The sequence below is a fragment of the Poecilia reticulata genome, chromosome 17 (genome assembly GCF_904066995.2).
Source record: "Poecilia reticulata chromosome 17, P_reticulata-male-v2, whole genome shotgun sequence".
In the NCBI taxonomy this organism is placed as follows: domain Eukaryota; kingdom Metazoa; phylum Chordata; class Actinopteri; order Cyprinodontiformes; family Poeciliidae; genus Poecilia; species Poecilia reticulata.
The window spans coordinates 23,617,101-23,641,615 of record NC_088846.1 but is presented as its reverse complement, the minus strand read 5'-3'; the positions used below and the strand labels follow the sequence as shown (position 1 = coordinate 23,641,615).

General features: G+C 38.8%; 58 non-coding genes across 58 annotated transcripts; all 58 read left to right on the top strand.

The window, feature by feature from the left end:
- Positions 1-1,413: 1,413 nt before the first annotated feature.
- Positions 1,414-1,486, top strand: trnav-cac (transfer RNA valine (anticodon CAC)). The gene has a single exon. It is a non-coding gene; the product is annotated as a tRNA-Val (tRNA).
- Positions 1,487-1,918: 432 nt separating this feature from the next.
- Positions 1,919-1,991, top strand: trnav-cac (transfer RNA valine (anticodon CAC)). The gene has a single exon. It is a non-coding gene; the product is annotated as a tRNA-Val (tRNA).
- Positions 1,992-2,402: 411 nt separating this feature from the next.
- trnav-uac (transfer RNA valine (anticodon UAC)) lies at positions 2,403-2,475 on the top strand. Its single transcript has one exon. It is a non-coding gene; the product is annotated as a tRNA-Val (tRNA).
- A 151-nt stretch (positions 2,476-2,626) lies between these two features.
- Positions 2,627-2,698, top strand: trnaq-uug (transfer RNA glutamine (anticodon UUG)). Its single transcript has one exon. It is a non-coding gene; the product is annotated as a tRNA-Gln (tRNA).
- A 225-nt stretch (positions 2,699-2,923) lies between these two features.
- trnal-caa (transfer RNA leucine (anticodon CAA)) lies at positions 2,924-2,996 on the top strand. Its single transcript has one exon. It is a non-coding gene; the product is annotated as a tRNA-Leu (tRNA).
- Positions 2,997-3,615: 619 nt separating this feature from the next.
- Positions 3,616-3,687, top strand: trnaq-uug (transfer RNA glutamine (anticodon UUG)). Its single transcript has one exon. It is a non-coding gene; the product is annotated as a tRNA-Gln (tRNA).
- Positions 3,688-4,117: 430 nt separating this feature from the next.
- trnaq-uug (transfer RNA glutamine (anticodon UUG)) lies at positions 4,118-4,189 on the top strand. The gene has a single exon. It is a non-coding gene; the product is annotated as a tRNA-Gln (tRNA).
- A 226-nt stretch (positions 4,190-4,415) lies between these two features.
- trnav-uac (transfer RNA valine (anticodon UAC)) lies at positions 4,416-4,488 on the top strand. Its single transcript has one exon. It is a non-coding gene; the product is annotated as a tRNA-Val (tRNA).
- Positions 4,489-4,625: 137 nt separating this feature from the next.
- Positions 4,626-4,697, top strand: trnaq-uug (transfer RNA glutamine (anticodon UUG)). Its single transcript has one exon. It is a non-coding gene; the product is annotated as a tRNA-Gln (tRNA).
- Positions 4,698-4,925: 228 nt separating this feature from the next.
- Positions 4,926-4,998, top strand: trnav-aac (transfer RNA valine (anticodon AAC)). Its single transcript has one exon. It is a non-coding gene; the product is annotated as a tRNA-Val (tRNA).
- Positions 4,999-5,135: 137 nt separating this feature from the next.
- trnaq-uug (transfer RNA glutamine (anticodon UUG)) lies at positions 5,136-5,207 on the top strand. The gene has a single exon. It is a non-coding gene; the product is annotated as a tRNA-Gln (tRNA).
- Positions 5,208-5,435: 228 nt separating this feature from the next.
- Positions 5,436-5,508, top strand: trnav-uac (transfer RNA valine (anticodon UAC)). Its single transcript has one exon. It is a non-coding gene; the product is annotated as a tRNA-Val (tRNA).
- Positions 5,509-5,944: 436 nt separating this feature from the next.
- trnav-uac (transfer RNA valine (anticodon UAC)) lies at positions 5,945-6,017 on the top strand. The gene has a single exon. It is a non-coding gene; the product is annotated as a tRNA-Val (tRNA).
- Positions 6,018-6,154: 137 nt separating this feature from the next.
- trnaq-uug (transfer RNA glutamine (anticodon UUG)) lies at positions 6,155-6,226 on the top strand. The gene has a single exon. It is a non-coding gene; the product is annotated as a tRNA-Gln (tRNA).
- Positions 6,227-6,453: 227 nt separating this feature from the next.
- trnav-cac (transfer RNA valine (anticodon CAC)) lies at positions 6,454-6,526 on the top strand. Its single transcript has one exon. It is a non-coding gene; the product is annotated as a tRNA-Val (tRNA).
- Positions 6,527-6,963: 437 nt separating this feature from the next.
- On the top strand, positions 6,964-7,036 carry trnav-aac (transfer RNA valine (anticodon AAC)). The gene has a single exon. It is a non-coding gene; the product is annotated as a tRNA-Val (tRNA).
- A 137-nt stretch (positions 7,037-7,173) lies between these two features.
- On the top strand, positions 7,174-7,245 carry trnaq-uug (transfer RNA glutamine (anticodon UUG)). The gene has a single exon. It is a non-coding gene; the product is annotated as a tRNA-Gln (tRNA).
- A 228-nt stretch (positions 7,246-7,473) lies between these two features.
- On the top strand, positions 7,474-7,546 carry trnav-uac (transfer RNA valine (anticodon UAC)). The gene has a single exon. It is a non-coding gene; the product is annotated as a tRNA-Val (tRNA).
- A 137-nt stretch (positions 7,547-7,683) lies between these two features.
- On the top strand, positions 7,684-7,755 carry trnaq-uug (transfer RNA glutamine (anticodon UUG)). The gene has a single exon. It is a non-coding gene; the product is annotated as a tRNA-Gln (tRNA).
- A 228-nt stretch (positions 7,756-7,983) lies between these two features.
- Positions 7,984-8,056, top strand: trnav-aac (transfer RNA valine (anticodon AAC)). Its single transcript has one exon. It is a non-coding gene; the product is annotated as a tRNA-Val (tRNA).
- Positions 8,057-8,193: 137 nt separating this feature from the next.
- trnaq-uug (transfer RNA glutamine (anticodon UUG)) lies at positions 8,194-8,265 on the top strand. Its single transcript has one exon. It is a non-coding gene; the product is annotated as a tRNA-Gln (tRNA).
- Positions 8,266-8,493: 228 nt separating this feature from the next.
- trnav-uac (transfer RNA valine (anticodon UAC)) lies at positions 8,494-8,566 on the top strand. The gene has a single exon. It is a non-coding gene; the product is annotated as a tRNA-Val (tRNA).
- Positions 8,567-9,002: 436 nt separating this feature from the next.
- trnav-uac (transfer RNA valine (anticodon UAC)) lies at positions 9,003-9,075 on the top strand. The gene has a single exon. It is a non-coding gene; the product is annotated as a tRNA-Val (tRNA).
- A 137-nt stretch (positions 9,076-9,212) lies between these two features.
- Positions 9,213-9,284, top strand: trnaq-uug (transfer RNA glutamine (anticodon UUG)). Its single transcript has one exon. It is a non-coding gene; the product is annotated as a tRNA-Gln (tRNA).
- A 227-nt stretch (positions 9,285-9,511) lies between these two features.
- Positions 9,512-9,584, top strand: trnav-cac (transfer RNA valine (anticodon CAC)). Its single transcript has one exon. It is a non-coding gene; the product is annotated as a tRNA-Val (tRNA).
- Positions 9,585-10,021: 437 nt separating this feature from the next.
- On the top strand, positions 10,022-10,094 carry trnav-uac (transfer RNA valine (anticodon UAC)). Its single transcript has one exon. It is a non-coding gene; the product is annotated as a tRNA-Val (tRNA).
- Positions 10,095-10,232: 138 nt separating this feature from the next.
- On the top strand, positions 10,233-10,304 carry trnaq-uug (transfer RNA glutamine (anticodon UUG)). Its single transcript has one exon. It is a non-coding gene; the product is annotated as a tRNA-Gln (tRNA).
- A 226-nt stretch (positions 10,305-10,530) lies between these two features.
- Positions 10,531-10,603, top strand: trnav-uac (transfer RNA valine (anticodon UAC)). Its single transcript has one exon. It is a non-coding gene; the product is annotated as a tRNA-Val (tRNA).
- A 435-nt stretch (positions 10,604-11,038) lies between these two features.
- On the top strand, positions 11,039-11,111 carry trnav-uac (transfer RNA valine (anticodon UAC)). Its single transcript has one exon. It is a non-coding gene; the product is annotated as a tRNA-Val (tRNA).
- A 137-nt stretch (positions 11,112-11,248) lies between these two features.
- trnaq-uug (transfer RNA glutamine (anticodon UUG)) lies at positions 11,249-11,320 on the top strand. The gene has a single exon. It is a non-coding gene; the product is annotated as a tRNA-Gln (tRNA).
- A 227-nt stretch (positions 11,321-11,547) lies between these two features.
- On the top strand, positions 11,548-11,620 carry trnav-cac (transfer RNA valine (anticodon CAC)). The gene has a single exon. It is a non-coding gene; the product is annotated as a tRNA-Val (tRNA).
- Positions 11,621-12,057: 437 nt separating this feature from the next.
- trnav-aac (transfer RNA valine (anticodon AAC)) lies at positions 12,058-12,130 on the top strand. The gene has a single exon. It is a non-coding gene; the product is annotated as a tRNA-Val (tRNA).
- A 137-nt stretch (positions 12,131-12,267) lies between these two features.
- trnaq-uug (transfer RNA glutamine (anticodon UUG)) lies at positions 12,268-12,339 on the top strand. Its single transcript has one exon. It is a non-coding gene; the product is annotated as a tRNA-Gln (tRNA).
- Positions 12,340-12,567: 228 nt separating this feature from the next.
- trnav-uac (transfer RNA valine (anticodon UAC)) lies at positions 12,568-12,640 on the top strand. The gene has a single exon. It is a non-coding gene; the product is annotated as a tRNA-Val (tRNA).
- Positions 12,641-12,777: 137 nt separating this feature from the next.
- Positions 12,778-12,849, top strand: trnaq-uug (transfer RNA glutamine (anticodon UUG)). Its single transcript has one exon. It is a non-coding gene; the product is annotated as a tRNA-Gln (tRNA).
- A 228-nt stretch (positions 12,850-13,077) lies between these two features.
- On the top strand, positions 13,078-13,150 carry trnav-aac (transfer RNA valine (anticodon AAC)). Its single transcript has one exon. It is a non-coding gene; the product is annotated as a tRNA-Val (tRNA).
- Positions 13,151-13,287: 137 nt separating this feature from the next.
- On the top strand, positions 13,288-13,359 carry trnaq-uug (transfer RNA glutamine (anticodon UUG)). Its single transcript has one exon. It is a non-coding gene; the product is annotated as a tRNA-Gln (tRNA).
- A 227-nt stretch (positions 13,360-13,586) lies between these two features.
- Positions 13,587-13,659, top strand: trnav-uac (transfer RNA valine (anticodon UAC)). Its single transcript has one exon. It is a non-coding gene; the product is annotated as a tRNA-Val (tRNA).
- A 436-nt stretch (positions 13,660-14,095) lies between these two features.
- On the top strand, positions 14,096-14,168 carry trnav-uac (transfer RNA valine (anticodon UAC)). The gene has a single exon. It is a non-coding gene; the product is annotated as a tRNA-Val (tRNA).
- A 137-nt stretch (positions 14,169-14,305) lies between these two features.
- trnaq-uug (transfer RNA glutamine (anticodon UUG)) lies at positions 14,306-14,377 on the top strand. Its single transcript has one exon. It is a non-coding gene; the product is annotated as a tRNA-Gln (tRNA).
- Positions 14,378-14,603: 226 nt separating this feature from the next.
- On the top strand, positions 14,604-14,676 carry trnav-cac (transfer RNA valine (anticodon CAC)). The gene has a single exon. It is a non-coding gene; the product is annotated as a tRNA-Val (tRNA).
- A 436-nt stretch (positions 14,677-15,112) lies between these two features.
- Positions 15,113-15,185, top strand: trnav-uac (transfer RNA valine (anticodon UAC)). The gene has a single exon. It is a non-coding gene; the product is annotated as a tRNA-Val (tRNA).
- Positions 15,186-15,323: 138 nt separating this feature from the next.
- trnaq-uug (transfer RNA glutamine (anticodon UUG)) lies at positions 15,324-15,395 on the top strand. The gene has a single exon. It is a non-coding gene; the product is annotated as a tRNA-Gln (tRNA).
- Positions 15,396-15,621: 226 nt separating this feature from the next.
- trnav-uac (transfer RNA valine (anticodon UAC)) lies at positions 15,622-15,694 on the top strand. Its single transcript has one exon. It is a non-coding gene; the product is annotated as a tRNA-Val (tRNA).
- A 435-nt stretch (positions 15,695-16,129) lies between these two features.
- On the top strand, positions 16,130-16,202 carry trnav-cac (transfer RNA valine (anticodon CAC)). The gene has a single exon. It is a non-coding gene; the product is annotated as a tRNA-Val (tRNA).
- Positions 16,203-16,613: 411 nt separating this feature from the next.
- trnav-cac (transfer RNA valine (anticodon CAC)) lies at positions 16,614-16,686 on the top strand. The gene has a single exon. It is a non-coding gene; the product is annotated as a tRNA-Val (tRNA).
- A 137-nt stretch (positions 16,687-16,823) lies between these two features.
- On the top strand, positions 16,824-16,895 carry trnaq-uug (transfer RNA glutamine (anticodon UUG)). Its single transcript has one exon. It is a non-coding gene; the product is annotated as a tRNA-Gln (tRNA).
- A 227-nt stretch (positions 16,896-17,122) lies between these two features.
- Positions 17,123-17,195, top strand: trnav-cac (transfer RNA valine (anticodon CAC)). Its single transcript has one exon. It is a non-coding gene; the product is annotated as a tRNA-Val (tRNA).
- A 137-nt stretch (positions 17,196-17,332) lies between these two features.
- Positions 17,333-17,404, top strand: trnaq-uug (transfer RNA glutamine (anticodon UUG)). The gene has a single exon. It is a non-coding gene; the product is annotated as a tRNA-Gln (tRNA).
- A 227-nt stretch (positions 17,405-17,631) lies between these two features.
- trnav-cac (transfer RNA valine (anticodon CAC)) lies at positions 17,632-17,704 on the top strand. Its single transcript has one exon. It is a non-coding gene; the product is annotated as a tRNA-Val (tRNA).
- Positions 17,705-18,139: 435 nt separating this feature from the next.
- Positions 18,140-18,212, top strand: trnav-cac (transfer RNA valine (anticodon CAC)). Its single transcript has one exon. It is a non-coding gene; the product is annotated as a tRNA-Val (tRNA).
- A 437-nt stretch (positions 18,213-18,649) lies between these two features.
- trnav-uac (transfer RNA valine (anticodon UAC)) lies at positions 18,650-18,722 on the top strand. Its single transcript has one exon. It is a non-coding gene; the product is annotated as a tRNA-Val (tRNA).
- A 137-nt stretch (positions 18,723-18,859) lies between these two features.
- trnaq-cug (transfer RNA glutamine (anticodon CUG)) lies at positions 18,860-18,931 on the top strand. The gene has a single exon. It is a non-coding gene; the product is annotated as a tRNA-Gln (tRNA).
- Positions 18,932-19,151: 220 nt separating this feature from the next.
- On the top strand, positions 19,152-19,224 carry trnav-uac (transfer RNA valine (anticodon UAC)). The gene has a single exon. It is a non-coding gene; the product is annotated as a tRNA-Val (tRNA).
- Positions 19,225-19,361: 137 nt separating this feature from the next.
- Positions 19,362-19,433, top strand: trnaq-cug (transfer RNA glutamine (anticodon CUG)). The gene has a single exon. It is a non-coding gene; the product is annotated as a tRNA-Gln (tRNA).
- A 220-nt stretch (positions 19,434-19,653) lies between these two features.
- On the top strand, positions 19,654-19,726 carry trnav-uac (transfer RNA valine (anticodon UAC)). The gene has a single exon. It is a non-coding gene; the product is annotated as a tRNA-Val (tRNA).
- A 137-nt stretch (positions 19,727-19,863) lies between these two features.
- Positions 19,864-19,935, top strand: trnaq-cug (transfer RNA glutamine (anticodon CUG)). The gene has a single exon. It is a non-coding gene; the product is annotated as a tRNA-Gln (tRNA).
- A 226-nt stretch (positions 19,936-20,161) lies between these two features.
- Positions 20,162-20,234, top strand: trnav-uac (transfer RNA valine (anticodon UAC)). Its single transcript has one exon. It is a non-coding gene; the product is annotated as a tRNA-Val (tRNA).
- Positions 20,235-24,515: the final 4,281 nt, after the last annotated feature.

Sequence of the window (24,515 nt, the reverse complement as noted above, 5' to 3'; positions counted from 1 at the left end):
TCCAGTTGTTAATCATGTGACTCTTGATGCGAAAGAAGTGTTTACATTGCAGTTTTGAGGAATTAACCAATTTTTATACAACTAAAAAAACGCAAAATCCGAGCACCTAAACTTTTTATCTAAATTGGCGTTTTTATTTTGCAATTTTTTTCCTCAAATGTCAAGAAACGCAGCAAGAGAGTGAAAAACATTTGCTTCTCGTTAGCACTAAGACATCAGAGAGCTTCTGAAAATGGGTAAAGGGATTGATGGAGTGGATGAAGCAGCGAGCTGAGGGCCCAGGATACCTTTAATGAATAATGAATGTGGCCCCGGCTGCAGGCTGGGAGCCGCTCGTGCCTCTGAGTGGGTCAGCAGAGGGGAGAAGAAGAAGAGGACGCTTTGCTTTTACTTCCCTCTGCCCTGAGAGGAACTCACCACTGCTGAATAATTTACAGCAAACCCTCTGCTCACTCAGAGACACTCTGCTGCTATCTGGAGACTGGCCGCTCCTTTAATGTTGGATGTCAGCAGCAGGAAGGAGGCGACCCAAGAGATGTAAAAGTCACACCCAGACTGTCAACAGACACAGGAAAGAGAAAATAAACACCATATAAATGTGACACGCAGGAAAAGTTTGATTTTTTTAGGTAACTATATGCTAAAGATTAACTGAAAGAGGGAATCTGTGTTTCATTGTTAAAATTAACAAACTGAGCTGCTGGGTTTATAAATTTTTATACAAACCTGATTGATTTGTGTTTTTGCTGTTGATATAATCTATTAACCATGAAGCTGTTTGGATCTACTCCTGCATGACTTCCACCACATTGTTTGTTTCCATGATGGTTGCCAGGTGCAAAACGCTAGCAAATGGCAATATGAACTTCAAACACATTAATGATTCAAACTCCAAAACATATAAAACAAACACAAATTCACCAGAAGCATTTTTCATTAGAAGTTATTTTGTTGATTGTAGGATTTTGCTTTTATTTTCTGTAGTTGCAGCATTCTTTCCTGACTTGTAGCATTTTTCTCTTGCATTGTTAATTGTCTGTCTATTTGGAGTTTGCAACATTCATGTTTGTAGCTCATTTCTACAATTTTGTAATCTGAAATTTTACTTCAATTGCCGCTTGGCGGTTCTATGGTGTAATGGGTAGCAGTCTGGATGTTGAATCCAGCAATCTGAGTTCAAGTCTCAGTAGAACCTTTGATCTCTGCTCCTGGCATCTTTAATACATTTTTTGATCACAAGCTTAGTTTTAAGACTAATGTGAAATTAGGCACTAGTATAAGTTTGGCAGTTTGTTCACCATGCTCTGTTAGAGGATCCGTGGTAAAAGTATTTGACATTGTTCCATGACAATCGTTGACATAAGTCACTAACAAAATTTGGATCATCTACCAGGTACTGTGCAAAGACCATGAGTTTCTGTAGTGTAGTGGTTATCACGTTTGCTTCACATGCAAAAGGTCTCTGGTTCGAAACCAGACAGAAACAGATTTTGTAGGTTATGCATCTCTAAAGGGTGTAGTGAGACAACAAAAGCTGTCGCCTTCCATGACGGTTAATTTGCCAATCGACTTCAATGTAGGCATCGTTGAAATCGAGACTTCTTTACTTTGACTCTTGGTGGTTATATGGTGTAATGGTTAGCACTCTGGACTTTGAATTCAGCGATTTGAGTTCAAGTCTCAGTAAAACCTTTGATCTCTGCTCCTGACATGTTTAATACATTTTTTGATCACAAGTTTAGTTTTTAGACTGTAATGGGAAATTAGGCACTAGTATAAGTTTGACAATTTGTTCATCAAGTTACCGTGCTCTGAGAGGATCTGTAGTATGAGTATTTGACATTGTTCCATGACAATTGTTGACATTACTCTCTAACAAAATTTGGATCATCTACCAGGTATTGTGCAAAGACCATGAGTTTCTGTAGTGTAGTGGTAAACACGTTTGCTTCACACGCAAAAGGGCTCTGGCTCGAAACCAGACAGAAACAGATTCAGAAGGTTATGCGTCTCTTAGGGTGTAGTGAGACAACTAGAGCCTTTGCCAATCGACGTCAATGTAGGCATCTTTGAAATCAAGTCTTCTTCAAATTCTGCTTGGAGGTTCTATGGTGTAATGGTTAGATATCTGGATTTTGAATCCAGCAATCTGAGTTTAAGTCTCAGCAGAACCGTTGATCTCTGCTCTTGACATCTTTAATACATTTGTTGAACACAAGCTTAGTTTTTAGATTGTAATGTGAAATTAGGCACTAGTATAAGTTTGCCAATTTGTTCACCTAGTTACCGTGCTCTCTGAGAGGATCTGTGGTATAAGTATTTGACATTGTTCCATGACAATCGTTCACTTTAGTCTCTAACAAAATTTGGAACATCTACCGGGTACTATGCAAAGACCAAGAGTTTCTGTAGTGTAGTGGTTATCACATTTGCTTTACACGCAAAAGGGCTCTGGTTCGAAACCAGACAGAAACAGATTTTGTAGGTTATGCATCTCTTAGGGTGTAGTGAGACAACAAGAACCTTCGCCTTTCATGACAGTTCATTTGCAAATCGACTTCAATGTAGGCATCTTTGAAATCGAGACTTCTTTACTTTTATTGTCTCTAGGTGGTTCTATCTAGGTGGTTCTATGGTGTAATGGTTAGGACTCTGGACTTTGAATCCAGCGATCTGAGTTCAAGTCTCAGTAGAACCGTGGAACTCTGTTCTTGACATCTTTAAAACATTTTTTGATCACAAGCTTAGTTTTTAGACTGTATGGGAAATTAGGCACTAGAATAAGTTGGACAATTTGTTCACCAAGTTACCGTGCTCTGAGAGGATCTGTAGTATGAGTATTTGACATTGTTCCATGAAAATCGTTGAGATTAGTCTCTAACAAAATTTGGATCATCTACCAGGTACTATGAAAAGACCATGAGTTTCTGTAGTGTAGTGGTTCTCACATTTGCTTCAAACGCAAAAGGTCTCTGGTTCGAAACCAGACAGAAACAGATTTTGTAGGTTATGCATCTCTTAGGGTGTAGTGAGACAACAAAAGCCGTCCCCTTTCATGACGGTTAATTTGCCAATCCACTTCAATGTTGGCATCTTTGAAATCGAGACTTCTTTACTTTAGTTGTCTCTTGGTGGTTCTATGGTGTAATGGTTAGCACTCTGGACTTTGAATTCAGCGATTTGAGTTCAAGTCTCAGTAAAACCTTTGATCTCTGCTCCTGACATGTTTAATACATTTTTTGATCACAAGTTTAGTTTTTAGACTGTAATGGGAAATTAGGCACTAGTATAAGTTTGACAATTTGTTCATCAAGTTACCGTGCTCTGAGAGGATCTGTAGTATGAGTATTTGACATTGTTCCATGACAATTGTTGACATTACTCTCTAACAAAATTTGGATCATCTACCAGGTATTGTGCAAAGACCATGAGTTTCTGTAGTGTAGTGGTAAACACGTTTGCTTCACACGCAAAAGGGCTCTGGCTCGAAACCAGAAAGAAACAGATTTAGAAGGTTATGTGTCTCTTAGGGTGTAGTGAGACAACTAGAGCCTTTGCCAATCGACGTCAATGTAGGCATCTTTGAAATCAAGTCTTCTTCAAATTCTGCTTGGAGGTTCTATGGTGTAATGGTTAGCACTCTGGACTTTGAATCCAGCGATCTGAGTTCAAGTCTCAGTAGAACCCTTGGACTCTGTTCTTGACATCTTTAATACATTATTCGATCTTAAGCTTAGTTTTTAGATTGTAATGTGAAATTAGGCATTAGTATAAGTTTGCCAAGTTGTTCACCTAGTTACCGTGCTCTCTGAGAGGATCTGTGGTATAAGTATTTGACATTGTTCCATGACATTGACATTAGTAACAAAATTTGCATCATCTACCAGGAACATTGGCCAGACCATGAGTTTCTGTAGTGTAGTGGTTATCACGTATGCTTCATACGCTGAAGGTCTCTGCTTTGAAACCAGACAAAAGCAGATTTTGTAGGTTATGCACCTCTTTGGGTGTAGTGAGACAACAAGAGCCTTCACCTTACATGACTCTTCATTTGCTTATCGACTTCAATGTAGGCATCTTTGAAATCGAGACTTCTTTACTTTTATTGTCTCTAGGTGGTTCTATGGTGTAATGGTTAGCACTCTGGACTTTGAATCCAGCGATCTGAGTTCAAGTCTCAGTAGAACCCTTGGTCTCTGTTCTTGACATGTTTAATACATTTTTTGATCACTAGTTTAGTTTTTAGACTGTAATGGGAAATTAGGCACTAGTATAAGTTTGACAATTTGTTCACCAAGTTACCGTGCTCTGAGAGGATCTGTGGTATGAGTATTTGACATTGTTCCATGACAATCGTTCACTTTAGTCTCTAACAAAATTTGTATCATCTGCCAGGTATTGTGCAAAGATCATGAGTTTCTGTAGTGTAGTGGTTATCACGTTTGCTTTACACGCAAAAGGTCTCTGGTTCGAAACCAGACAGAAACAGATTTTGTAGGTTATGCATCTCTTATGGTGTAGTGAGACAACAAGAACCTTCACATTTCATGACGGTTCATTTGCCAATCGACTTCATTGTAGGCATCTTTGAAATCGAGACTTCTTTACGTTTATTGTCTCTAGGTGGTTCTATGGTGTAATGGTTAGCACTCTGGACTTTGAATCCAGCAATCTGAGTTCAAGTCTCAGTAGAACCCTTGGTCTCTGTTCTTGACATCTTTAATACATTATTCGATCTCAAGCTTAGTTTTTAGATTGTAATGTGAAATTAGGCATTAGTATAAGTTTGCCAATTTGTTCACCAAGTTACCGTGCTCTCTGAGAGGATCTGTGGTATAAGTATTTGACATTGTTCCATGACAATCGTTCACTTTAGTCTCTAACAAAATTTGTATCATCTGCCAGGTATTGTGCAAAGATCATGAGTTTCTGTAGTGTAGTGGTTATCACGTTTGCTTAACACGCAAAAGGGCTCTGGTTCGAAACCAGACAGAAACAGATTTAGAAGGTTATGCGTCTATTAGGGTGTAGTGAGACAACAAGAACCTTCGCCTTTCATGACAGTTCATTTGCAAATCGACTTCAATGTACGCATCTTTGAAATCGAGACTCCTTTACTTGAAATGCCACTTAGCGGTTCTATGGTGTAATGGTTAGCACTCTGGACTTTGAATCCAGCGATCTGAGTTCAAGTCTCAGTAGAAACTTTGATCTCTGCTCCTGACATGTTTAATGCATTTTTTGATCACAAGTTTAGTTTTTAGACTGTAATGGGAAATTAGGCACTAGTATAAGTTTGACAATTTGTTCACCAAGTTACCGTGCTCTGTTAGAGGATCTGTAGTATAAGTATTTGACATTGTTCCATGACAATCGTTCACTTCAGTCTCTAACAAAATTTGTATCATCTGCCAGGTATTGTGCAAAGATCATGAGTTTCTGTAGTGTAGTGGTTATCACGTTTGCTTTACACGCAAAAGGTCTCTGGTTCGAAACCAGACAGAAACAGATTTTGTAGGTTATGCATCTCTTAGGGTGTAGTGAGAAAACAAGAACCTTCGCCTTTCATGACGGTTAATTTGCCAATCGACTTCAATGTTGGCATCTTTGAAATCGAGACTTCTTTACTTTAGTTGTCTCTTGGTGGTTCTATGGTGTAATGGTTAGCACTCTGGACTTTGAATCTAGCGATTTGAGTTCAAGTCTCAGTAAAACCTTTGATCTCTGCTCCTGACATGTTTAATACATTTTTTGATCACAAGCTTAGTTTTTAGACTGTATGGGAAATTAGGCACTTGAATAAGTTGGACAATTTGTTCACCAAGTTACCGTGCTCTGTTAGAGGATCCGTGGTATAAGTATTTGACATTGTTCCATGAAAATCGTTGAGATTAGTCTCTAACAAAATTTGGATCATGTACCAGTAACAGTGCAAAGCTCATGAGTTTCTGTAGTGTAGTGGTTATCACGTTTGCTTTACACGCAAAAGGTCTCTGGATCGAAACCAGACAGAAACAGATTTTGTAGGTTATGCATCTCTTAGGGTGTAGTGAGAAAACAAGAACCTTCGCCTTTCATGACAGTTCATTTGCAAATCGACTTCAATGTAGGCATCTTTGAAATCGAGACTCCTTTACTTGAAATGCCACTTAGCGGTTCTATGGTGTAATGGTTAGCACTCTGGACTTTGAATCCAGCGATCTGAGTTCAAGTCTCAGTAGAACCGTTGAACTCTGTTCTTGACATCTTTAATACATTTTTTGATCACAAGCTTAGTTTTTAGACTGTATGGGAAATTAGGCACTAGAATAAGTTGGACAATTTGTTCACCAAGTTACCGTGCTCTGTTAGAGGATCCGTGGTATAAGTATTTGACATTGTTCCATGAAAATCGTTGAGATTAGTCTCTAACAAAATTTGGATCATGTACCAGTAACAGTGCAAAGCTCATGAGTTTCTGTAGTGTAGTGGTTATCACGTTTGCTTCACACGCAAAAGGTCTCTGGTTCGAAACCAGACAGAAACAGATTTTGTAGGTTATGCATCTCTTAGGGTGTAGTGAGACAACAAAAGCCGTCGCCTTTCATGACGGTTAATTTGCCAATCGACTTCAATGTTGGCATCTTTGAAATCGAGACTTCTTTACTTTAGTTGTCTCTTGGTGGTTCTATGGTGTAATGGTTAGCACTCTGGACTTTGAATCTAGCGATTTGAGTTCAAGTCTCAGTAAAACCTTTGATCTCTGCTCCTGACATGTTTAATACATTTTTTGATCACAAGTTTAGTTTTTAGACTGTAATGGGAAATTAGGCACTAGTATAAGTTTGCCAATTTGTTCACCAAGTTACCGTGCTCTCTGAGAGGATCTGTGGTATAAGTATTTGACATTGTTCCATGACAATCGTTCACTTTAGTCTCTAACAAAATTTGTATCATCTGCCAGGTATTGTGCAAAGATCATGAGTTTCTGTAGTGTAGTGGTTATCACGTTTGCTTAACACGCAAAAGGGCTCTGGTTCGAAACCAGACAGAAACAGATTTAGAAGGTTATGCGTCTATTAGGGTGTAGTGAGACAACAAGAACCTTCGCCTTTCATGACAGTTCATTTGCAAATCGACTTCAATGTACGCATCTTTGAAATCGAGACTCCTTTACTTGAAATGCCACTTAGCGGTTCTATGGTGTAATGGTTAGCACTCTGGACTTTGAATCCAGCGATCTGAGTTCAAGTCTCAGTAGAAACTTTGATCTCTGCTCCTGACATGTTTAATGCATTTTTTGATCACAAGTTTAGTTTTTAGACTGTAATGGGAAATTAGGCACTAGTATAAGTTTGACAATTTGTTCACCAAGTTACCGTGCTCTGTTAGAGGATCTGTAGTATAAGTATTTGACATTGTTCCATGACAATCGTTCACTTCAGTCTCTAACAAAATTTGTATCATCTGCCAGGTATTGTGCAAAGATCATGAGTTTCTGTAGTGTAGTGGTTATCACGTTTGCTTTACACGCAAAAGGTCTCTGGTTCGAAACCAGACAGAAACAGATTTTGTAGGTTATGCATCTCTTATGGTGTAGTGAGACAACAAGAACCTTCACATTTCATGACGGTTCATTTGCCAATCGACTTCATTGTAGGCATCTTTGAAATCGAGACTTCTTTACATTTATTGTCTCTAGGTGGTTCTATGGTGTAATGGTTAGCACACTGGACTTTGAATCCAGCAATCTGAGTTCAAGTCTCAGTAGAACCCTTGGTCTCTGTTCTTGACATCTTTAATACATTATTCGATCTCAAGCTTAGTTTTTAGATTGTAATGTGAAATTAGGCATTAGTACAAGTTTGCCAATTTGTTCACCAAGTTACCGTGCTCTCTGAGAGGATCTGTGGTATAAGTATTTGACATTGTTCCATGACAATCGTTCACTTTAGTCTCTAACAAAATTTGTATCATCTGCCAGGTATTGTGCAAAGATCATGAGTTTCTGTAGTGTAGTGGTTATCACGTTTGCTTAACACGCAAAAGGGCTCTGGTTCGAAACCAGACAGAAACAGATTTAGAAGGTTATGCGTCTATTAGGGTGTAGTGAGACAACAAGAACCTTCGCCTTTCATGACAGTTCATTTGCAAATCGACTTCAATGTACGCATCTTTGAAATCGAGACTCCTTTACTTGAAATGCCACTTAGCGGTTCTATGGTGTAATGGTTAGCACTCTGGACTTTGAATCCAGCGATCTGAGTTCAAGTCTCAGTAGAAACTTTGATCTCTGCTCCTGACATGTTTAATGCATTTTTTGATCACAAGTTTAGTTTTTAGACTGTAATGGGAAATTAGGCACTAGTATAAGTTTGACAATTTGTTCACCAAGTTACCGTGCTCTGTTAGAGGATCTGTAGTATAAGTATTTGACATTGTTCCATGACCATCGTTCACTTCAGTCTCTAACAAAATTTGTATCATCTGCCAGGTATTGTGCAAAGATCATGAGTTTCTGTAGTGTAGTGGTTATCACGTTTGCTTTACATGCAAAAGGTCTCTGGTTCGAAACCAGACAGAAACAGATTTTGTAGGTTATGCATCTCTTAGGGTGTAGTGAGAAAACAAGAACCTTCGCCTTTCATGACGGTTAATTTGCCAATCGACTTCAATGTTGGCATCTTTGAAATCGAGACTTCTTTACTTTAGTTGTCTCTTGGTGGTTCTATGGTGTAATGGTTAGCACTCTGGACTTTGAATCTAGCGATTTGAGTTCAAGTCTCAGTAAAACCTTTGATCTCTGCTCCTGACATGTTTAATACATTTTTTGATCACAAGCTTAGTTTTTAGACTGTATGGGAAATTAGGCACTTGAATAAGTTGGACAATTTGTTCACCAAGTTACCGTTCTCTGTTAGAGGATCCGTGGTATAAGTATTTGACATTGTTCCATGAAAATCGTTGAGATTAGTCTCTAACAAAATTTGGATCATGTACCAGTAACAGTGCAAAGCTCATGAGTTTCTGTAGTGTAGTGGTTATCACGTTTGCTTTACACGCAAAAGGTCTCTGGATCGAAACCAGACAGAAACAGATTTTGTAGGTTATGCATCTCTTAGGGTGTAGTGAGAAAACAAGAACCTTCGCCTTTCATGACAGTTCATTTGCAAATCGACTTCAATGTACGCATCTTTGAAATCGAGACTCCTTTACTTGAAATGCCACTTAGCGGTTCTATGGTGTAATGGTTAGCACTCTGGACTTTGAATCCAGCGATCTGAGTTCAAGTCTCAGTAGAACTGTTGAACTCTGTTCTTGACATCTTTAATACATTTTTTGATCACAAGCTTAGTTTTTAGACTGTATGGGAAATTAGGCACTAGAATAAGTTGGACAATTTGTTCACCAAGTTACCGTGCTCTGTTAGAGGATCCGTGGTATAAGTATTTGACATTGTTCCATGAAAATCGTTGAGATTAGTCTCTAACAAAATTTGGATCATGTACCAGTAACAGTGCAAAGCTCATGAGTTTCTGTAGTGTAGTGGTTATCACGTTTGCTTCACACGCAAAAGGTCTCTGGTTCGAAACCAGACAGAAACAGATTTTGTAGGTTATGCATCTCTTAGGGTGTAGTGAGACAACAAAAGCCGTCGCCTTTCATGACGGTTAATTTGCCAATCGACTTCAATGTTGGCATCTTTGAAATCGAGACTTCTTTACTTTAGTTGTCTCTTGGTGGTTCTATGGTGTAATGGTTAGCACTCTGGACTTTGAATCTAGCGATTTGAGTTCAAGTCTCAGTAAAACCTTTGATCTCTGCTCCTGACATGTTTAATACATTTTTTGATCACAAGTTTAGTTTTTAGATTGTAATGTGAAATTAGGCACTAGTATAAGTTTGACTGTTTGTTCACCAAGTTACCGTGCTCTGTTAGAGGATCTGTGGTATAAGTATTTGACATTGTTCCATGACAATCGTTCACTTTAGTCTCTAACAAAATTTGTATCATCTGCCAGGTACTGTGGAAAGACCATTAGTTTCTGTAGTGTAGTGGTTATCACGTTTGCTTTACACGCAAAAGGTCTCTGGATCGAAACCAGACAGAAACAGATTTTGTAGGTTATGCATCTCTTAGGGTGCAGTGAGAAAACAAGAAACCTTCACATTTCATGACGGTTCATTTGCCAATCGACTTCAATGTAGGCATCTTTGAAATCGAGACTTCTTTACATTTATTGTCTCTAGGTGGTTCTATGGTGTAATGGTTAGCACTCTGGACTTTGAATCCAGCAATCTGAGTTCAAGTCTCAGTAGAACCCTTGGTCTCTGTTCTTGACATGTTTAATACATTTTTTGATCACTAGTTTAGTTTTTAGACTGTAATGGGAAATTAGGCACTAGTATAAGTTTGACAATTTGTTCACCAAGTTACTGTGCTCTGAGAGGATCTGTGGTATGAGTATTTGACATTGTTCCATGACAATCGTTCACTTTAGTCTCTAACAAAATTTGTATCATCTACCAGGTATTGTGCGAAGATCATGAGTTTCTCTAGTGTAGTGGTTATCACGTTTGCTTTACACGCAAAAGGTCTCTGGATCGAAACCAGACAGAAACAGATTTTGTAGGTTATGCATCTCTTAGGGTGTATTGAGACAACAAAAGCCGTCGCCTTTCATGACGGTTAATTTGCCAATCGACTTCAATGTAGGCATCTTTGAAATCGAGACTTCTTTACTTTAGTTGTCTCTTGGTGGTTCTATGGTGTAATGATTAGCACTCTGGACTTTGAATCTAGCGATTTGAGTTCAAGTCTCAGTAAAACCTTTGATCTCTGCTCCTGACATGTTTAATACATTTTTTGATCACAAGTTTAGTTTTTAGACTGTAATGGGAAATTAGGCACTAGTATAAGTTTGACAATTTGTTCATCAAGTTACCGTGCTCTGAGAGGATCTGTAGTATGAGTATTTGACATTGTTCCATGACAATTGTTGACATTAGTCTCTAACAAAATTTGGATCATGTACCAGTAACAGTGCAAAGCTCATGAGTTTCTGTAGTGTAGTGGTTATCACGTTTGCTTTACACGCAAAAGGTCTCTGGATCGAAACCAGACAGAAACAGATTTTGTAGGTTATGCATCTCTTAGGGTGTAGTGAGAAAACAAGAACCTTCGCCTTTCATGACAGTTCATTTGCAAATCGACTTCAATGTAGGCATCTTTGAAATCGAGACTCCTTTACTTGAAATGCCACTTAGCGGTTCTATGGTGTAATGGTTAGCACTCTGGACTTTGAATCCAGCGATCTGAGTTCAAGTCTCAGTAGAACTGTTGAACTCTGTTCTTGACATCTTTAATACATTTTTTGATCACAAGCTTAGTTTTTAGACTGTATGGGAAATTAGGCACTAGAATAAGTTGGACAATTTGTTCACCAAGTTACCGTGCTCTGTTAGAGGATCCGTGGTATAAGTATTTGACATTGTTCCATGAAAATCGTTGAGATTAGTCTCTAACAAAATTTGGATCATGTACCAGTAACAGTGCAAAGCTCATGAGTTTCTGTAGTGTAGTGGTTATCACGTTTGCTTCACACGCAAAAGGTCTCTGGTTCGAAACCAGACAGAAACAGATTTTGTAGGTTATGCATCTCTTAGGGTGTAGTGAGACAACAAAAGCCGTCGCCTTTCATGACGGTTAATTTGCCAATCGACTTCAATGTTGGCATCTTTGAAATCGAGACTTCTTTACTTTAGTTGTCTCTTGGTGGTTCTATGGTGTAATGGTTAGCACTCTGGACTTTGAATCTAGCGATTTGAGTTCAAGTTTCAGTAAAACCTTTGATCTCTGCTCCTGACATGTTTAATACATTTTTTGATCACAAGTTTAGTTTTTAGACTGTAATGGGAAATTAGGCACTAGTATAAGTTTGCCAATTTGTTCACCAAGTTACCGTGCTGTCTGAGAGGATCTGTGGTATAAGTATTTGACATTGTTCCATGACAATCGTTCACTTTAGTCTCTAACAAAATTTGTATCATCTGCCAGGTATTGTGCAAAGATCATGAGTTTCTGTAGTGTAGTGGTTATCACGTTTGCTTAACACGCAAAAGGGCTCTGGTTCGAAACCAGACAGAAACAGATTTAGAAGGTTATGCGTCTATTAGGGTGTAGTGAGACAACAAGAACCTTCGCCTTTCATGACAGTTCATTTGCAAATCGACTTCAATGTACGCATCTTTGAAATCGAGACTCCTTTACTTGAAATGCCACTTAGCGGTTCTATGGTGTAATGGTTAGCACTCTGGACTTTGAATCCAGCGATCTGAGTTCAAGTCTCAGTAGAAACTTTGATCTCTGCTCCTGACATGTTTAATGCATTTTTTGATCACAAGTTTAGTTTTTAGACTGTAATGGGAAATTAGGCACTAGTATAAGTTTGACAATTTGTTCACCAAGTTACCGTGCTCTGTTAGAGGATCTGTAGTATAAGTATTTGACATTGTTCCATGACAATCGTTCACTTCAGTCTCTAACAAAATTTGTATCATCTGCCAGGTATTGTGCAAAGATCATGAGTTTCTGTAGTGTAGTGGTTATCACGTTTGCTTTACACGCAAAAGGTCTCTGGTTCGAAACCAGACAGAAACAGATTTTGTAGGTTATGCATCTCTTATGGTGTAGTGAGACAACAAGAACCTTCACATTTCATGACGGTTCATTTGCCAATCGACTTCATTGTAGGCATCTTTGAAATCGAGACTTCTTTACATTTATTGTCTCTAGGTGGTTCTATGGTGTAATGGTTAGCACTCTGGACTTTGAATCCAGCAATCTGAGTTCAAGTCTCAGTAGAACCCTTGGTCTCTGTTCTTGACATCTTTAATACATTATTCGATCTCAAGCTTTGTTTTTAGATTGTAATGTGAAATTAGGCATTAGTACAAGTTTGCCAATTTGTTCACCAAGTTACCGTGCTCTCTGAGAGGATCTGTGGTATAAGTATTTGACATTGTTCCATGACAATCGTTCACTTTAGTCTCTAACAAAATTTGTATCATCTGCCAGGTATTGTGCAAAGATCATGAGTTTCTGTAGTGTAGTGGTTATCACGTTTGCTTAACACGCAAAAGGGCTCTGGTTCGAAACCAGACAGAAACAGATTTAGAAGGTTATGCGTCTATTAGGGTGTAGTGAGACAACAAGAACCTTCGCCTTTCATGACAGTTCATTTGCAAATCGACTTCAATGTACGCATCTTTGAAATCGAGACTCCTTTACTTGAAATGCCACTTAGCGGTTCTATGGTGTAATGGTTAGCACTCTGGACTTTGAATCCAGCGATCTGAGTTCAAGTCTCAGTAGAAACTTTGATCTCTGCTCCTGACATGTTTAATGCATTTTTGATCACAAGTTTAGTTTTTAGACTGTAATGGGAAATTAGGCACTAGTATAAGTTTGACAATTTGTTCACCAAGTTACCGTGCTCTGTTAGAGGATCTGTAGTATAAGTATTTGACATTGTTCCATGACCATCGTTCACTTCAGTCTCTAACAAAATTTGTATCATCTGCCAGGTATTGTGCAAAGATCATGAGTTTCTGTAGTGTAGTGGTTATCACGTTTGCTTTACACGCAAAAGGTCTCTGGATCGAAACCAGACAGAAACAGATTTTGTAGGTTATGCATCTCTTAGGGTGTAGTGAGAAAACAAGAACCTTCACATTTCATGACGGTTCATTTGCCAATCGACTTCAATGTAGGCATCTTTGAAATCGAGACTTCTTTACTTTAGTTGTCTCTTGGTGGTTCTATGGTGTAATGGTTAGCACTCTGGACTTTGAATCTAGCGATTTGAGTTCAAGTCTCAGTAAAACCTTTGATCTCTGCTCCTGACATGTTTAATACATTTTTTGATCACAAGCTTAGTTTTTAGACTGTATGGGAAATTAGGCACTTGAATAAGTTGGACAATTTGTTCACCAAGTTACCGTGCTCTGTTAGAGGATCCGTGGTATAAGTATTTGACATTGTTCCATGAAAATCGTTGAGATTAGTCTCTAACAAAATTTGGATCATGTACCAGTAACAGTGCAAAGCTCATGAGTTTCTGTAGTGTAGTGGTTATCACGTTTGCTTTACACGCAAAAGGTCTCTGGATCGAAACCAGACAGAAACAGATTTTGTAGGTTATGCATCTCTTAGGGTGTAGTGAGAAAACAAGAACCTTCGCCTTTCATGACAGTTCATTTGCAAATCGACTTCAATGTACGCATCTTTGAAATCGAGACTCCTTTACTTGAAATGCCACTTAGCGGTTCTATGGTGTAATGGTTAGCACTCTGGACTTTGAATCCAGCGATCTGAGTTCAAGTCTCAGTAGAACTGTTGAACTCTGTTCTTGACATCTTTAATACATTTTTTGATCACAAGCTTAGTTTTTAGACTGTATGGGAAATTAGGCACTAGAATAAGTTGGACAATTTGTTCACCAAGTTACCGTGCTCTGTTAGAGGATCCGTGGTATAAGTATTTGACATTGTTCCATGAAAATCGTTGAGATTAGTCTCTAACAAATTTGGATCATGTACCAGTAACAGTGCAAAGCTCATGAGTTTCTGTAGTGTAGTGGTTATCACGTTTGCTTCACACGCAAAAGGTCTCTGGTTCGAAACCAGACAGAAACAGATTTTGTAGGTTATGCATCTCTTAGGGTGTAGTGAGACAACAAAAGCCGTCGCCTTTCATGACGGTTAATTTGCCAATCGACTTCAATGTTGGCATCTTTGAAATCGAGACTTCTTTACTTTAGTTGTCTCTTGGTGGTTCTATGGTGTAATGGTTAGCACTCTGGACTTTGAATCTAGCGATTTGAGTTCAAGTCTCAGTAAAACCTTTGATCTCTGCTCCTGACATGTTTAATACATTTTTGATCACAAGTTTAGTTTTTAGATTGTAATGTGAAATTAGGCACTAGTATAAGTTTGACTGTTTGTTCACCAAGTTACCGTGCTCTGTTAGAGGATCTGTGGTATAAGTATTTGACATTGTTCCATGACAATCGTTCACTTTAGTCTCTAACAAAATTTGTATCATCTGCCAGGTACTGTGGAAAGACCATTAGTTTCTGTAGTGTAGTGGTTATCACGTTTGCTTTACACGCAAAAGGTCTCTGGATCGAAACCAGACAGAAACAGATTTTGTAGGTTATGCATCTCTTAGGGTGCAGTGAGAAAACAAGAAACCTTCACATTTCATGACGGTTCATTTGCCAATCGACTTCAATGTAGGCATCTTTGAAATCGAGACTTCTTTACATTTATTGTCTCTAGGTGGTTCTATGGTGTAATGGTTAGCACTCTGGACTTTGAATCCAGCAATCTGAGTTCAAGTCTCAGTAGAACCCTTGGTCTCTGTTCTTGACATGTTTAATACATTTTTTGATCACTAGTTTAGTTTTTAGACTGTAATGGGAAATTAGGCACTAGTATAAGTTTGACAATTTGTTCACCAAGTTACTGTGCTCTGAGAGGATCTGTGGTATGAGTATTTGACATTGTTCCATGACAATCGTTCACTTTAGTCTCTAACAAAATTTGTATCATCTACCAGGTATTGTGCGAAGATCATGAGTTTCTCTAGTGTAGTGGTTATCACGTTTGCTTTACACGCAAAAGGTCTCTGGATCGAAACCAGACAGAAACAGATTTTGTAGGTTATGCATCTCTTAGGGTGTATTGAGACAACAAAAGCCGTCGCCTTTCATGACGGTTAATTTGCCAATCGACTTCAATGTAGGCATCTTTGAAATCGAGACTTCTTTACTTTAGTTGTCTCTTGGTGGTTCTATGGTGTAATGGTTAGCACTCTGGACTTTGAATCTAGCGATTTGAGTTCAAGTCTCAGTAAAACCTTTGATCTCTGCTCCTGACATGTTTAATACATTTTTTGATCACAAGTTTAGTTTTTAGACTGTAATGGGAAATTAGGCACTAGTATAAGTTTGACAATTTGTTCATCAAGTTACCGTGCTCTGAGAGGATCTGTAGTATGAGTATTTGACATTGTTCCATGACAATTGTTGACATTAGTCTCTAACAAAATTTGGATCATCTACCAGGTATTGTGCAAAGACCATGAGTTTCTGTAGTGTAGTGGTAAACACGTTTGCTTCACACGCAAAAGGGCTCTGGTTCGAAACCAGACAGAAACAGATTTAGAAGGTTATGCGTCTATTAGGGTGTAGTGAGACAACTAGAGCCTTTGCAAATCAATGTCAATGTAGGCATCTTTGAAATCGAGTCTTCTTCAAATTCTGCTTGGAGGTTCTATGGTGTAATGGTTAGATATCTGTATTTTGAATCCAGCGATCTGAGTTTAAGTCTCAGCAGAACCGTTGATCTCTGCTCCTGACATCTTTAATACATTTTTTGAACACGAGCTTAGTTTTTAGATTGTAATGTGAAATTAGGCACTAGTATAAGTTTGACTGTTTGTTCACCAAGTTACCGTGCTCTGTTAGAGGATCTGTGGTATAAGTATTTGACATTGTTCCATGACAATCGTTCACTTTAGTCTCTAACAAAATTTGTATCATCTGCCAGGTATTGTGCAAAGATCATGAGTTTCTGTAGTGTAGTGGTTATCACGTTTGCTTCACACCCAAAAGGGCTCTGGTTCGAAACCAGACAGAAATAGATTTAGAAGGTTATGCGTCTATTAGGGTGTAGTGAGACAACAAGAACCTTCGCCTTTCATGACAGTTCATTTGCAAATCGACTTCAATGTACGCATCTTTGAAATCGAGACTCCTTTACTTGAAATGCCACTTAGCGGTTCTATGGTGTAATGGTTAGCACTCTGGACTTTGAATCCAGCGATCTGAGTTCAAGTCTCAGTAGAACCATTGAACTCTGTTCTTGACATCTTTAATACATTTTTTGATCACAAGCTTAGTTTTTAGACTGTATGGGAAATTAGGCACTAGAATAAGTTGGACAATTTGTTCACCAAGTTACCGTGCTCTGTTAGAGGATCCGTGGTATAAGTATTTGACATTGTTCCATGAAAATCGTTGAGATTAGTCTCTAACAAAATTTGGATCATGTACCAGTAACAGTGCAAAGCTCATGAGTTTCTGTAGTGTAGTGGTTATCACGTTTGCTTCACACGCAAAAGGTCTCTGGATCGAAACCAGACAGAAACAGATTTTGTAGGTTATGCATCTCTTAGGGTGTAGTGAGAAAACAAGAACCTTCGCCTTTCATGACAGTTCATTTGCAAATCGACTTAAATGTACGCATCTTTGAAATCGAGACTTCTTTACTTTAGCTGTCTCTTGGTGGTTCTATGGTGTAATGGTTAGCACTCTGGACTTTGAATCTAGCGATTTGAGTTCAAGTCTCAGTAGAACCGTTGAACTCTGTTCTTGACATCTTTAATACATTTTTTGATCACAAGCTTAGTTTTTAGACTGTATGGGAAATTAGGCACTAGAATAAGTTGGACAATTTGTTCACCAAGTTACCGTGCTCTGTTAGAGGATCCGTGGTATAAGTATTTGACATTGTTCCATGAAAATCGTTGAGATTAGTCTCTAACAAAATTTGGATCATGTACCAGTAACAGTGCAAAGCTCATGAGTTTCTGTAGTGTAGTGGTTATCACGTTTACTTCACACGCAAAAGGTCTCTGGTTCGAAACCAGACAGAAACAGATTTTGTAGGTTATGCATCTCTTAGGGTGTAGTGAGACAACAAAAGCCGTCGCCTTTCATGATGGTTAATTTGCCAATCGACTTCAATGTTGGCATCTTTGAAATCGAGACTTCTTTACTTTAGTTGTCTCTTGGTGGTTCTATGGTGTAATGGTTAGCACTCTGGACTTTGAATCTAGCGATTTGAGTTCAAGTCTCAGTAAAACCTTTGATCTCTGCTCCTGACATGTTTAATACATTTTTTGATCACAAGTTTAGTTTTTAGACTGTAATGGGAAATTAGGCACTAGTATATGTTTGACAATTTGTTCATCAAGTTACCGTGCTCTGAGAGGATCTGTGGTATGAGTATTTGACATTGTTCCATGACAATTGTTGACATTAGTCTCTAACAAAATTTGGATCATCTACCAGGTATTGTGCAAAGACCATGAGTTTCTGTAGTGTAGTGTTAAACACGTTTGCTTCACACGCAAAAGGTCTCTGGTTCGAAACCAGACAGAAACAGATTTTGTAGGTTATGCATCTCTTAGGGTGTAGTGAGACAACAAGAACCTTCACATTTCATGACGGTTCATTTGCCAATCGACTTCAATGTAGGCATCTTTGAAATCGAGACTTCTTTACGTTTATTGTCTCTAGGTGGTTCTATGGTGTTATGGTTAGCACTCTGGACTTTGAATCCAGCAATCTGAGTTCAAGTCTCAGTAGAACCCTTGGTCTATGTTCTTGACATCTTTAATACATTATTCGATCTCAAGCTTAGTTTTTAGATTGTAATGTGAAATTAGGCATTAGTATAAGTTTGCCAATTTGTTCACCAAGTTACCGTGCTCTCTGAGAGGATCTGTGGTATAAATATTTGACATTGTTCCATGACAATCGTTCACTTTAGTCTCTAACAAAATTTGTATCATCTGCCAGGTATTGTGGAAAGACCATGAGTTTCTGTAGTGTAGTGGTTATCGCGTTTGCTTTACACGCAAAAGGTCTCTGGATCGAAACCAGACAGAAACAGATTTTGTAGGTTATGCATCTCTTAGGGTGTAGTGAGAAAACAAGAACCTTCACATTTCATGACGGTTCATTTGCCAATCGACTTCAATGTAGGCATCTTTGAAATAGAGACTTCTTTACTTTTATTGTCTCTTCGTGGTTCTATGGTGTAATGGTTAGCACTCTGGACTCTGAATCCAGCGATCTGAGTTCAAGTCTCAGTAGAACCCTTGATCTCTGTTCTTGACATCTTTAATACATTATTCGATCTCAAGCTTAGTTTTTAGATTGTAATGGGAAATTAGGCACTAGTATAAGTTTGACAATTTGTTCATCAAGTTACCGTGCTCTGAGAGGATCTGTAGTATGAATATTTGACATTGTTCCGTGACAATTGTTGACATTAGTAACAATTTGCATCATCTACCAGGAACATTGGACAGACAATGAGTTTCTGTAGTGTAGTGGTTATCACGTTTGCTTTACACGCAAAAGGTCTCTGGGTCGAAACCAGACAGAAACAGATTTTGTAGGTTATGCATCTCTTAGGGTGTAGTGAGACAACAAGACCCTTCACATTTCATGACGGTTCATTTGCCAATCGACTTCAATGTAGGCATCTTTGAAATAGAGACTTCTTTACATTTATTGTCTCTAGGTGGTTCTATGGTGTAATGGTTAGCACTCTGGACTCTGAATCCAGCGATCTGAGTTCAAGTCTCAGTAGAACCCTTGATCTCTGTTCTTGACATCTTTAATACATTATTCGATCTCAAGCTTAGTTTTTAGATTGTAATGGGAAATTAGGCACTAGTATAAGTTTGACAATTTGTTCATCAAGTTACCGTGCTCTGAGAGGATCTGTAGTATGAATATTTGACATTGTTCCGTGACAATTGTTGACATTAGTAACAATTTGCATCATCTACCAGGAACATTGGACAGACAATGAGTTTCTGTAGTGTAGTGGTTATCACGTTTGCTTTACACGCAAAAGGTCTCTGGGTCGAAACCAGACAGAAACAGATTTTGTAGGTTATGCATCTCTTAGGGTGTAGTGAGACAACAAGACCCTTCACATTTCATGACGGTTCATTTGCCAATCGACTTCAATGTAGGCATCTTTGAAATAGAGACTTCTTTACATTTATTGTCTCTAGGTGGTTCTATGGTGTAATGGTTAGCACTCTGGACTCTGAATCCAGCGATCTGAGTTCAAGTCTCAGTAGAAACTTTGATCTCTGCTCCTGATATGTTTAATACATTTTTTGATCACTAGTTTAGTTTTTAGACTGTAATGGGAAATTAGGCACTAATATAAGTTTGACAATTTGTTCACCAAGTTACCGTGCTCTGAGAGGATCTGTGGTATGAGTATTTGACATTGTTCCATGACATTGGTTGACATTGGTCTCTAACAAAATTTGTATCATCAACCAGGTATTGTGCAAAGACCATGAGTTTCTGTAGTGTAGTGGGTATCACGTTTGCTTTACACGCAAAAGGTCTCTGGGTCGAAACCAGACAGAAACAGATTTTGTAGGTTATGCATCTCTTAGGGTGTTGTGAGAGAACAAGAACCTTGACCGTTCATTTGCCAATCGACTTCAATGTAGGCATCTTTGAAATCGAGACTTCTTAACTTCAACTGCCACTTGGCAGTTCTTTGGTGTAATGGTTAGCGGTTTGGATTTAGTATCCAGCAATCTGAGTTCAAGTCTCAGTAGAACCTTTGATCTCTGCTTCTGACATCTTTAATACATTTTTTGATCACAAGCTTAGTTTTTAGACAGTAATGGGAAATTAGGCACTAGTATAAGTTTGACTGTTTGTTCACCAAGTTACCGTGCTCTCTGAGAGGATCTATGGTATAAGTATTTGACATTGTTCCATGACATTGACATTAGTAACAAAATTTACATCATCTACCAGGAACATTGGTCAGACCATGATTTTCTGCAGTGTAGTGGTTATCACGTATGCTTCATACGCTGAAGGTCTCTGCTTCGAAACCAGACAAAAACAGATTTTGTAGGTTATGCACTTCTTAGGGTGTAGTGAGACAACAAGAGCCTTCACCTTACATGACTCTTCATTTGCTTATCGACTTCAATGTAGGCATCTTTGAAATCAAGACTCTTACTTCAATTGCTGCCTGGCGGTTCTAAGGTGTAATGGTTAGCACTCTGGACTTGAATCCAGCAATCTGAGTTCAGGTCTCAGTAGAACCGTTGGTCTCTGTTCCTGACATCTTTCATACATTTTTTGATACCAGGCTTAGTTTGTAGTCTCTAATGTGAAATTTGGCACTAGTATAAGTTTGACAGTTTGTTCACCAATTTACTGTGCTATCTGAGAGGATCTATGTTGTAAAAGCCATTTATCCTTTCTATGGTTTATCGCCACCAGGGGGCGTATTTAATTTTGAGTTCTGAGTGTATGATTGGGGATGGGTAATTTAAGGTCAACCATGATTCTGTTCAGGTGTTGTTAATAGGTAGAGGCAAACAGTTTTCTAATGTGCTTGGTTTGGATGAATGTCGAATTTATCTGAATCTAAATGGAAACGGTAGGACAATGAACATTGTTTTGACAATAAATGACTTTATTTTATGTCAAACGGAAGATCGGCATCATGAATCTTAATTGAGCGCACGTAAAACCAATGCCTTTCAAAAACAACCACCAGTAGCCTAAAATATAGGATTTTAGCCGCGACATTCAGGTAGAAAACTGCCTCGTTCGGAAGATCCACCGATCCTTCTGCATTGGGATCCCACGTAGCCGTAAAATAACGGCACAGAACCAGGCTATTGGAGCCGCCGGACAAAATAACTCCGCACCAGGATCGCATAGGGACAAACCGGACACCTGACGTCGGAATCAGACCCGCAAAGGAGCGATCGGGACACCTAACGTCGGAACCAGAACCGGGGCGCACAGGAGCGATCGACACCGTACGCTTGGGAACAGAGCTGCATGGATCGAGCTATTGGAACTACTGAGATTCGTAGCAGCGGACATCGGAACGCAGATCATCGATGCCTGCCAAGGCATCATTGGGGTATGCGAGTTAGCGCTGATATCTATGAATGGCCATTATTAATATGTGCGCACACAAAGGTCCAAACTTAAATCCAATGCATTGGTAGCAGACCGAAGACTGCTTAAAACAAAGAGAGCTCTCTATAAATAAACAATCTGCAATTTGCGAATAAATAAACGTATAAACTGTTGGCCATTATGGCAGAAGTGAAAAACGTTGACCTGGATCAGGAGGGTCAAAATACAAAATCAGCTCCCTCAGTTGTTCAAACTTCTAAAGCTCTATTTTATCTGATCCCAATGTTGCCACTCAAAACAGTCTGCCATCAAATCAAAATCAACAGGCACGTGCAGAGGGGGTAGCTGGGGGGGGCTTGAGCACCTGCCCATTTTGCTCCTTGCCCCAAAGTGCCCTTTTGGTCAATTTTTTTTTGTATTATTTCCTAAGCCCTCTTCTGACACATGTACTAAAAATATTTTCTTTTTTCTTTTTTTGTATAACATAATAAGCCGGTCACCTTGTTACCTTTGACCTTTTGCCCGTGACGCCTGACGCAGTTGCCTCTCGCGCATTGAAGTAAGGCGACTAACTGCGGAGCTCAACGTAGCGAACATTCCAGGTTACAGAACAGTTTTTGGTGAATTAACGCCTCCGTCGCTAGAGGATCCAAAACGTTTTTGGTGAATAAAGTGGAGTAGACTTGCTGCTTGTCAGATGACAAGCAGCATAACCTACAAGTTGAAGTATCGTTTCTGCTTCAGCTCGGAGTCGCGGTTTAAGCAGAGAGGTAATGAAATACAACAGACACTGACAGGCCTCTGCGTCTGCCTTTCTCTGAAGAACTACTGAGCGGGAGGAGACAGCCAGGTGAGGAGAAACTGTTCTTATCTATCGATTCAGTGTTTCTATCATACAGATATTAGGCTGTTGTTGATGTGCTATTAACTAGCTGCTACCTAACGACTTAGCTAGTAAAGCAAGATAACTAAAAAGCTTCTTCCCTGTATCTTTAATGGTATCAGTCATTCTTCAGTATCGCTTATGCAATAAGGGCACATCGCCCGTCCAAAACCTATCATTTCCATAATGGATATATGTCCGATCTTCTAATTTCCTTTGCTGCATAATGTACATTTAACTTCATGTAACTTCAGTCAAAAATGTGTGATTTACATTTTTTAAAAAGTTTTCTTAAGCAAAACTCTGTAGGCTTTTCTCATGGTGGCATGCATTAACAATTAAATTTTGCTTTTGTTTTTTTCTGCAGTTCCACCTTAAAATTTGATGCAGCTCTGCTTTCCTGAATGGACCGTCTTCATCTCCACTGCAAGTGTAGCAAACGGGTAGCTCTTTGTTTTATAGATGACAGTACACTAAAAGGTTGCATTGTGCCCTTGTTTCTATTTTTAATAGTGTAATTCTGTAAAGACAAAATATGTCTGGTCTAGCTCTGATTTACATATCTTGCTAAATTGCGGGTTTGAATATTGCAATTCTTTCCTATAACAAAATAGACCTGCAGAAAGAAATTACTAATAAAATATCTTGCATATGCATAGTGTTATGCTCTATATAGAGATGTTCGTTAGCTTTGATTGTATATCTCACAATTTTGTAATTTATCATTGTTTATTGAACTGAAAGCTGAGTGGCTTTAATATTCTGTCCTAGATTGCAGTTAGATGTGCGCTTTTTTGTTGTTGAGCACCTGCTGCTTTAGTGGCCTCTGCATGGCCCTGAAAATCAACCTGCTGGAGATCTCTACAACGTGTTGAAACAACAGAATGACATAACAGCTCTTCTGGTTCAAATGCAATCAAGCCAGTTACTGCCACACCGAGAAATTCCCATGATGGAGATCCTTTGCAGTTCATCTCATTTATGAAAGCTTTTGAACGTTGTGTGGAAGCAAAGACCAGTTCTAAAGGAGACTGTTTGTACTACCTTGAACAGTACACCAGTGGGCAACCAAGGACCTCATATGCAGCTGCCTTCACATGACTGCAGCAAGAGGATATGCTGCGGCCAAGCAACTCCTCAAAGAACATTTTGGCAATTTATTTAATATTACTGCAGCCTACATGGAAAAGGTCACTGGTTGGCCCAACAGTAAAGGTGAAGATGCTAAAGCATTAAAGGTGTTTGGACTGTTCCTTCGTGGAGGAACTGCAGTATTTGGATGAATTAAGCATGCTAGCTAACATAAAAATCTTGGTTCAAAAGTTTCCTTTTAAACTAAGAGAAAAATGGAGAACAAAAGCAAATGAGATTTTTGAGAGAACGAGTCAAAGAGCATGTTTCAGAGATATTGTTGCTTTTATTGAACACCAGATTAGAATAACTTAAGATCCAGTTTTTGGAGATATACAGGACTTACAACCTGTTAGGAGGATCATAAGACCTAGCAAACCTCAAATAAAATCACAGTTTAAAAGAAACAGCTTTGTCACCCATGTTTCTGTTGATGATGACGGTAACATGCCTGCTCTCAAAAATGAAGTAACTGTTGTTGACAAATCAAATTATTTATCCTGTCTGTATTGTACACAGGATGGTCATGTATTGGAACAATGTCGACAATTAGGAAAGGGGTCACATAGGGAAAAACTAGACTTTCTAAAAGACAAAGGTTTGCGTTTTGGTTGCTTGAATACAGGACATTTAAGCAAGAACTGTGATAAACGCATCACTTGCAAACGCTAACCAAAAGCATCCCAGCATTTTGCACATTGGACAGAAGGAAAAAATCCATCAGAAAGAGTTGGATC